This window comes from Oratosquilla oratoria, chromosome 32 (assembly GCF_046742065.1).
Source record: "Oratosquilla oratoria isolate Oo_2021 chromosome 32, ASM4674206v1, whole genome shotgun sequence".
In the NCBI taxonomy this organism is placed as follows: Eukaryota; Metazoa; Arthropoda; class Malacostraca; order Stomatopoda; family Squillidae; genus Oratosquilla; species Oratosquilla oratoria.
This window is the reverse complement of record NC_134808.1, coordinates 355,110-365,408: the sequence shown is the minus strand read 5'-3', so window position 1 is coordinate 365,408 and position 10,299 is coordinate 355,110.

Sequence of the window (10,299 nt, the reverse complement as noted above, 5' to 3'; positions counted from 1 at the left end):
GGGAAAGGTTACGTGGTGCCACGCACCAGGTCCTTCGCACTTTCTATGTGCAAAGCAGTCCGCAGTTTTGAGTGGACTACGCTGCCCCAGCTCTCATACCTGTGGCGACTGCCAAGCTTGATGACATGGAGCCTTCGCCAAAATGCCATAGCAAGGATTATTCTAGGGGCTCAACCTTGTGGACCAAGATTGTTAACCCTCCAGATAGAGGCTTCATTGCCTTCTTAAACATCACGGGTCAGAAGGATGGAGGTCGACTTTCTTGCCAAGTTAGTCCAGAGCCCCAGGATAACTGAGCTGAGTCAGAGCCTTGTGATAGCTCTGGGGACGGGATGGATGAATCTTAATCCACTCCGGTATAATGGCTATCTCAGGCGGCTGGGCCCCTGGACTCTCTTCAGGCTCACCAGTGCTCTCCTTGAAATGGGTAGGGACTCTCCTCACCCAGAGTTCACTGTTCCCCACCACCATGGCTGTCGATACCTGGCAACCTTAGTTGTCACAAAGGCTTCCCAATCTGAAGAAGTTATGTGAATCAGGATATAAAGAGTACGAGCGCAGGCCTCTACACATGGCATCCGCGCACTGTCGGAACCTGGGATTGGCGGTACTATTATACGGATGGCTCCGTAGGTCCCCAAAAAAGGCACCGTAGTGCGGGGGCTGCTTTTGTGACGGATGGTTTGGACCTTCGGCAGTAGAGTATCTGTTCATGCGTTCCACTCTCCAAGCTGAGGCCATAGCGCGGTCCAAGGATCGTTAGAGCATGCTTTAATTTATCGAGCTGTGTCCTGTAGTGATACTAACACGGACTCCACAGTCTCTGCTAGGCAGTCTTTAGAATCGACACAGCCCAGCGACAATGTACGCCCTTCTGACCTCCATCCCATAGCACTCCTGAGTGAAGCTACATCAGCAAGGCAGGAGTGTTACGCTCAACTGGGTGCCGAGCCATGTGGGCGTCCAGGAGGGAAAACGAGCTAGCCGACCGCGCAGCAGAAGCGGCGCGCCCAAAGACCCGAGGTCGATTGTTGTCGTCCCTCTCAGTAGAAATCAGTTGCGCATACGCACCAGGACTCTTAACCAGGGTACATCGGTTCCTTCGAGCACAGATCTGGAGGCAGAGGTATCAGATTGGGGCGAGGTGGTACAGGGCAAGTCACAGGCTACGTGCCCCTTGTACCTCCTCGCTCCACACCAAGAAAAGTGGAAACTCTGCTCTTCCGGTTTTTCTGTCGGCTGGAGGACCGTTGCTTTCTGGCAATCCTAAACAGAAACTCCACCCCAGAAGAAAGATGATGCTCAAGAAACTGCAGCCACCCAGAAGCCACCCTGAAGCATCTACCTCCAGCATTGCCCCGCAAACTGCTTTTCTGAGGAGAGGGCCTCCGACTACATTTGAGGGGTCTTGTTGCGCCGCCTATGCAGCACCACTGAAGTCAATTCGAACTGCGTGTCGGCTGGTGGAGTGTCAGCCCCCCTATAAAAATTTAAATATAATTATTGTATTATGATATTACACTGATAAATAGGAAGGGTGAATTCACTGGGATGTGCATACCGTATTATTACATACGTATGCACATCTAAGGAATGTAAGAGTTGTGGTGTGGCCAAGCCACACACACTCGTACATTGAATTACCCTACTATGGGTTCACCCTCAAAGCCCGTGGGAGACTTACTCCCAAATCTACACTACACACACTGTGTTTGCGGTTCAGTCTGCGTCTAGGCTGGTGGCGGACGTCGCCACTCCACATTATTACGTGTAAGTTTGGCATGAGGGGCATGCACTTGCTTCTTTAATTAAAATTATTTAATGAATAACCATCATTAAATTGCAATTTATTAGACAAAAAATTATAGGAACTAATATGCACTCTATTAGACAAATAAATATTACTTTATAATGGTTATAAGATCAAGTGGCACTCAAGTTAACACAAATGCACAATAAAACACACAACTGGCCGTGACTGTTTTCTTACTTCAATCTATCCAAATACCAATAGGTTTGTAGGATTCCTGTTGCATGCACACATTGGTCAAATTCGGAATGATTGTTGCTTCATGTTTGTGTACGTCTGTATTTACCTAGTTTTATTACCTCGGGAAGGGAGCTATGCGCGCGTGACCCGTCTTTGGATCTTTCAGCATCAAGTTTTTTTTTTTTTCGTAAAATATTGAATAGTATTTGCACACACTGTTTCTTTATCTAAGATATTCGGTATATCCATTCTGTGTGGAAGCTATTGCTGTTTCCAATCCTCTTCTATAGTTATCTCTATTTGAGTTTTCCTTTTCAATGACCTCTTCTTTTTCCATTGTCAGTTTTATAGTAAAAATCATTCCTGTCAAGGGGATTTCCATTCCTCTTCATGATTCTAAATATAGTCATTAGATTCACCTCTTTCTCATCTCTACTCCAGTGTTGGTAGGGTCCAAATTGTGGATAATCTTTGTTCGTTACGTTTACTTTGGAAAGAGCTGGTGCCAACTTTGTCTGTTGCTCTCTGTAATTCTCTCTAAGTTTCCTTATTTTTCTTTTTTAGTACTGCTGGGGTGTCCATGCCAGTGTCGCTGGCTACTATTCCAGTTTGGTCTTGTCAATTGTAACTAATATTTTTTAATAATTCATGTCATTCCAAGTAGATCAAATGAACACTGTTTCATTGACCTGTAATAAGTTGTAGGTTTCACTGACTAGTTTGTTTATTACGTTTATCTGGTGTCCATGTCTTTGCTGATTAACTTATGCCATATAACATTCAATTTCCTTCATCCATGTTCATTTATGTATATAGCAAACATGATTGGAGCCAAACACTGACCCTTGTGGACACACCACTTATCATTTCTTTTCCCATTTCGAGTATTTGTCTCTTAAATGTACTAACCTCATTTTTCTCCCAGTCAGGAAATCTTTTGTAGGGCGAGATAGGCACTGTCTGCCCATCCATCTCTCTCATACTATTAGAGTCTATTAGTCTAGAGTAGAAGCAGTTTAGGTTTGTTGTACATGATCTTTCTTGTCTAAATCCAAATTGGCTTAGGTTTAGTTAATAGAGTTTTCTTCCAGGTGTTTAACCCCATCTACTTTTGAATCACTTTTTCACATATTTTAGCAACTGTGATTGTTTGGGAGACCTGTTTGTAGTTAGTTGGATTTTTTCCTTGTTTCTCCTTTATTACATTGGTACAATGTTTTGCATTTTTCCATGGTCTTGTGGTGCCTTTCCTTCTATGGAGCGAAGCATTTGATTATATTGTGGTATTTAATCTGGTTAATTCCTCTACATACATTCCCTTCAGTAACCATCCGGATCATGCACATAGTTTCCTATCAAGGTTTTTTTATTTGGTCGCTGATTTACTTCTTTGTTACCAGTTTATTTTCTTCATTAGGGGTGATTTCTGTCTCTCTAATTCCTTCACATTTAGGTGTGTTCTCAACTGTGAATACGCTTTTGAAGTAGATTGCTCAGAACTTATGCCAGTTTTCTTTGTTCTTCTGTTTATTCATGACCTTCCTTGGTACAAGCTTTTTCCTAATTTTCTTGTTTGATTTTTAGTTTACCGTTCACATATCTATAAAATAGTTTTGGTTGTTCCATTGTATTTTTCTATTATTTCCTTTTCATATTTTCCTCTTTTTCTTCTCTGCGTATTTTTTACATAATCGTTTCTTAGTTTGATGTATGTTTGCCATTTGCTTTTTTTTTTCTCCATTTGTTTCCAGGCTTTGTCTCTTTTTATCCTTGGCTTCACTACATTTTTTGGGTTTTGTACCATTTCTTTATGTATATTCATTCTTGCTTTTGTTGTTGGAACAATGTTGTGATCACTCCCTCATTATAAATTTCTTTTAGTATATTCCATTTCTCTTCCTTGTTTCTTCATTTAGGAATTTTTTCCAGTTAACATTATGAATTTTTTAAGTTTTTCAAAATTCGTTTTGTTGTATATTGGTCTTCCTATTCTATGATTCTGATTTCTTCTTAGGTCTATTTGTTCTTTTAGTTCAAATTCTATTAGTACATGGTCACTCTTTCCTATCAGTGTTTTGTAATTTATTCTGTCTACAATTTCAGGTTCTGATGTAAGTATTAAATCCAGTCTCGAAGGTTCCTCATTGTTTCTGTATCTGGTATTCCATCTATGTTGGTATAGGCTAATTTTATTTTTTTCTTTCTTGTCTTTTTCTGTCTGTTTTGTTTCCTTTTTTTGTAATACACCATTTTCTCAGCCTCAGGTCCACCACTTTCCAAAAAGATAAAAAAAATTCAGTCTAGTTTTTTTTTTTTTTTGCTTCATTTTTAAGCTCCTTTTCTTTTTTCTTCTTCACTCATTTCTTTCTTTATCCATACGCTTTTGTGACTGTTCACTATTTGCTAGTTTTGCTGTTCTGGATAGAACTTCCTGCTATCATTTGTGACCTAAGTGGCCTATATTGTTATTCTTTTGAGTATCTACCTATTCTATATGTTTCCTCAATTTCTTTATCCAGGGTTTGATCCTCCTCTTGAATCTCCTTTAGAATCTCTTTTTCCTCTCTTTCCCTCTGATACCTAGGAACATCATGCTTTTCTTTAATAACATAGAATCACAATGCATCTTTTTTGTCCACTGTATCCCTAACCAATTTTCTTTCTCTTTAATCACTTGGGTTACCATTTGCTTCGCATTCTCCCTAACTTGTTTTTCCACTATTTCCTTAAAAGATAATTTGTTACTCTCCTGTTCCACCTTCCACTGTTTATTTCTTGAAAGTAATTTTCCTTCATCTTTTCTTCCACTTTCTCAGTCACTGCCCTGAATTTGATGCCTCATTCCTATTCATATCTTCATTTTTCAGTCTTATATTTTCTCCCTTTATCCTATTCAGTTCCATTTCCAATTCATCGACTCCCCTATTATTTTCTTCATTGGTTTTCTTAATATGGCTACTTCCTTATATATACTTTTGCATTAACTTTTCAGTTCAATTATTTCATCTAACAATTCATTTATTTCTCTATCGGGGTCGCCGATTAAATGAAGCGGCCTTGCTGTGGATGTGCTGTGTCTTGCGACACTGCTTCTGACCCAGGGCCGTGGGCAAGGTGCAGGGATGACCCGTCATCCAGGAGGTGCTCAGATGAGAGGGAGGGTGGGAGGGGTGTGAAGTGTATTTGGGGATGAAATGGGTGGGAGTGTTTTTATGCCTTTTCCTTTTTGGCTACCTCCCTTGAAAGGGGGAAAAAGCCTTGGTATTATCTATGTATGTATGTATGTATCATTACTTTTGAACCTGAGTTCTCTGTCCATGTCTAGCCCTCTATATATATTACTATTTTCTCTATTAAGGGAACCTGGGAGTTCTTATACATGAACATGTCATAAAAGTTGTTCAATTTCTCTGGTGAACTTATGTATAATTCCTCACTAAACTGTTTCAGTCACATGCATATGTTATGTGTAGTGAATATTTTTATATTGTACAGTGAGACCTCTCATTAACGAACTAAAAGGGGAGTAACGGTGTCCGTTGATGTGAATAATCCGTTGATTTGGAGTGTTTTTTTATGTGTGTGTATTGGGGGGGGGGGGAGATCACCTCTTAAGTTCTATAAAATCATAGTATACATACATACGTATAATACCAAAATACCTGTAATAATGTAATTAGTATGTACTAATACTAATAATACTGTACTATTGTAATTTTTATTTACCTTATGCGGGGAGAGATGAGTCTTTTTTTTTTCTCCGTGATCGTATACTGTAGTGGGACTCAAAGTAGCAGCTACTCTGAGTCAGAGGAGCTGCTATACTCCACTACAGGTCTAGCACTGCCAGGATGTGTTGGTAATGAGCGCGGGGTGCCTGGCTGTGGTGACAAAGAGCGCGAGGTGCCAGGCTGTGGTGACTCTGATTCAAAACCTTGAAAGTCTGGTTCAGGAGTGGTTATCCGCTTGAAAAAGGAGTCCAATTTAAACTGTTTCCCTTTCTGATACTGTTCACGAATCAATAATTCTCTTAAAGTGCGCAAATGTTCATAATAAGCCTGAACGTCACCGTTAGCAGAGAGATCAACAAGTTATGAGCGTGTCAATAGCCTGGGGCACCTCCGACATCTTGGGTTTAACCGCCACCACCTCCTCGCTGCCACTCGCTCCCTCCTGCTCGTTGCCAGCGAGAACAGCTTCAGCGATCTCCTCCATAGACAACACTTGATACCCTGGGTCTGCATCACTTTCTTCCAGCCAGTCTTTGACATCTTCAAGTGTTACATTAATCTCTCCAGCACGCAGGAAAGTCTCACGGTAATCTTCTGGTTCAAACCCATGGAAGTCTGGCTCTGGATCTTTGTCAATCATGAGTTTGTTCCAGGAGTTTGCAAGTGTGGTCATCTTTACAGCTTTCCATGATGATGCGAAGTTATGTATGGCAGACTTTAGGTTGTAGTTTTTAATGTTGTTTAGGGTACGCAGGCCTCTAGTGTCGTGAACCAAATCTTCTTCCTCCTCTAAAGGCCCTACACACTGTCAGTCATGGTTGTACAGTATTCATGATTGCGCAAGCATATCCTGTGTGAGTGGGTGTGATTGGGTGTTTGCGCAGATGATTGAGGAATTTCCAACACGGTTTGATTTTGTAAGCTCAAGCATAGTAGTTACACCATCATGAGTGATAGTGTCGATGATTGCGCCAACAGCTCAGTCTTTCCTTTGTAGCCAAGAATGGCTATGCATGCAGTCGCTTTACTCATCTTCATTCCACAAACTCCAGGAGGTAAGTAATGATTGTTCAATCTTACTGACTGTGTGTGTCCCAAACACTGTTTGCACAATCTCGATGACTGTGCAGTCATGACTGACAGTGTATAGGGGCCTTGAAACCACCAAGACTTCATCCAAATATTTCCGCTGGTAGTACCTCTTACAGGATACGATGACGCTTTGGTCTATGGGCTGGATCAGAGATGTTGTTTGGTGGGAGAAACATCACACGAATCTTTCCGTCAGAGCTAACTAACTTTTGCTCATTCGGATGAGCGGGTGCATTGTCGAGTAGCAGCATCGCCTTGACATTCTCAGGGGGCAATGTGGAGAACATTTTCCTGAAAATTACGCACTTCAGGTATAAAGTGCTTGAAGAACCAGTCGCTAAAAATTGCACCGTTGAACCAAGCATTTTTGGTATTGTAATACTCAACAGGCAACTCCCGCATACAGTCCTTCATACAGCAAGGCTTGACAGCCTTCCCTATCACCACAGGCTAGACGGTGAGTACCTGCTGCATTGGCACCCACTAAGACAGAGAATTTATCCTTGATTATTTTCTTCCCTGACGTAGCATCTTCATGCCGAAAAGCCTGTGTATTTTTTGGCAACGAACACCAATACATTGCCGTTTCATCAGCATTATAGAGCTGACTTAGGTGAATGTCTTCCTCCTTTATTAAATTATTAAGTTTAAGCCTGAAAGGTTCAGCAGCACCGTCGTCCGCATTGCCAGCCTCCCCATGTTCCACTTTATTACAAATACTATGGCGGTTTCTAAAACGCCACAACCAACCAGTGCTAGCCTTACAATCAATATTCATTTGACGAGCAAATTTATCAGCAGCGGCCATGATCTCAACACCACGCACTTTCATCTTTACCGAACGTTGCTGAACATACCATTTATACACTGCGTCATCAAGGTGCTTACTACGAGGAATTTTCATATGCTCACGAGCATGTTCAATACCTTACTTGTCCTTACGAATATCACTCACCGTTTGTTTTTTAACTCCAAACCCCTCACACACTCTGGCAACAGACACACCCGATTCCAACTTCTTAATTAGCTCTAATTTCTTCTTAATATTTTGATTAATACGCTTTCCTTTAGCTTTGGCTGGCATAGTGATTGCACAGCACCAAAAACACCGCAAACACAGCTAATAAACGCCCAAACCGATCACGATCTTGTTAATTAGTAAACAAAACAAAGTGCGCGCCATCACGCCATCAGCGGACAAACGCTGAACTAACGGACTCGATCACCCTACCCGCGAAATTTAGACTGTCGGACCGGACCAGTAGATTTTGTCCGTTGCCTTCGATATCCGGCAATGCGGTGTCCGTTAATGGGAGGTCTCACTGTATACTATTGTATAGAGAAGATGATATTTCTGAACATGAAGGTGTCCATATCAACTGCCTATGCAGGAAATGAAAGATTAGAATCTTGGTAAGATTTTATTTTATTTTCATCTTTTTAATTTTTTTTTTTTTCTTCTAAATTTTGAATGGTGAAAAATGCTGTGAAAATCAGTTAGGATAAATGAAAATATTTTTAAGTTACAGTTTCCTTCATTTTTTTTTCTTTGCAATTAAAGTACGACTTTTTCCCTTTAAAATGCCACAACCAAAATAATATGAAAAATAGAACCAGAGATATGGCTTATTAAAGAACAAAAACATTAATTTTTCAGGAGAGGATTTTAAACTGGGAGGCTGGAAAACAACATGCTCCTCCCTCTAGCTTTGAAAAGGCACTAAGAGAGACAACTTACTATTGAGTGGTGGGAAGAGTTGCCAGACATCTCCATAAACACAATATCGTAAACAAAAAAGAACTGGTTATCAAAATTTTTACCTTATTTCAATATAAAGAATGTTTTTTATGCAATGGGGTTGCCAGAGGTTGCAAATAATTTATCTATTTTATTCTGTATAAAAAAAACTGAATTGAGCTGTAATATTTGGTCAAAGTGTTACCACCATCATACAGATTCTTTTGAAATGTTTACCTAAATTCCCTGTGGTGGGGGAAAAGAATACTCCCACCAAGTATTTCCACTTGGATCGTAAGAGGCGAGAAGAAAGGGACGGGGATTGGGACTAGGCATCCTTCTCCTTGTAGCCCCACAGGGGACATTCCTAAGAAATGTAAAGGCATAAGAGGGTCTAGGAGTTTTCCGACCAGCACCCTAAGGTTTGGGTCTTTTAATGTGCGTGGATGTGGTACAGATGATAGTAAAAGGGAAGAGATAGGTAGTATGTTTGTGAGAAGAAAGATGGATGTGTTGGCTTTGAGTGAAACTAAGTTGAAAGGGAAGGGTGAGTGTAAGTTTGGGAGTGTAAGTGGGAGGTTATCAGGAGTGAAGAGAGGGCGAGAGAGGGAAGGGGTGGCCATACTAGTAAGTGAAGAGATAGGTAAACGTGTAGTGGAGTGGAAGGTTTCCTCAAGGATAATGTGGATGAAGGTGAAACTGGGAAAGGAGATGTGGGTTTTTGTAAGTGCATATGGGCCCGGCAGTGAGAAGTGTGTAGAAGAAAGGGAGGCTTTTTGGATAGATTTAAATGAGTGCATAGAGGATTTAGGGAGAAATGTCAATGTAATAGTACTGGGAGACCTTAATGCTAGGGTAGGAAATGGTCCAATTGATGGAGTGGTTGGGAAATGTGGAGTTCCAGGAAAGAATCATGGAGTTGATGGTGGAAATGTGTCTAGAGAGTTGATGATAGCAAATATAGTGTTTCAGAAGAAAGTCAAGCATAAGTACACATGGGAGAGGGTGGTGGATGGAAGGGTGGTAGATAGAGCGTTAATGAATTATGTAGCTGTAAATAGGATTATGATAGGAAGAGTTAAGGATGTACATGTGCTAAGGGGAGAGGGTGGGGGAATATCAGATTATTTTTTGGTGGAAGTTGAGAGTGGAGGATAGATGGAGAAAGAGGAAAGGGACAAAAGGTAGGGAGGTGCTTAGAGTGAACTCTTTAAATGAAAAGGAAAAGGAGGAGTACAAGAAGCTGAAGGAGTGGGAGGGAGTGAAGTATAGAGTAGAGCTAGGTGTGGAGGAGGAATGGGGATGGTTCAAGGAGGGAGTCACAAAGTGTGCAAAGATGGTGTGTGGAACAAGGACAGGAGGAAATAGAAGGAAGGGTAGTGAATGGTGGGATGAGGAAACAAAGAAGGTTGTAGAAGAGAAGAAGCGAGCTTTCGCAGATAGGTTACAAAATAGGACGAGGGCATATGAGAGGTACAAAGAAAAGAGAAGTAAAGCAAAAGGTTAAGGAGGCAAAGAGGAGAGCAGATGTGAAGTGGGATAAGAGTATGACAGAAAATTTTTAAAGTAATAAAAAGATGTTTTGGAAAGAAATTAAGAGAGGAAGAGAATCAAGTAGAGAAGAAAAGGTAAAAGGTGCAGATGGAGAGATGATAATGGAAGAGAAGGCAGTAAGGGGAAGATGGGCAGAATATTCTAGGGAGTTGCTAAATGTGGAGGATAGGGAGGGAAAGATTGCAGTGGGAAAT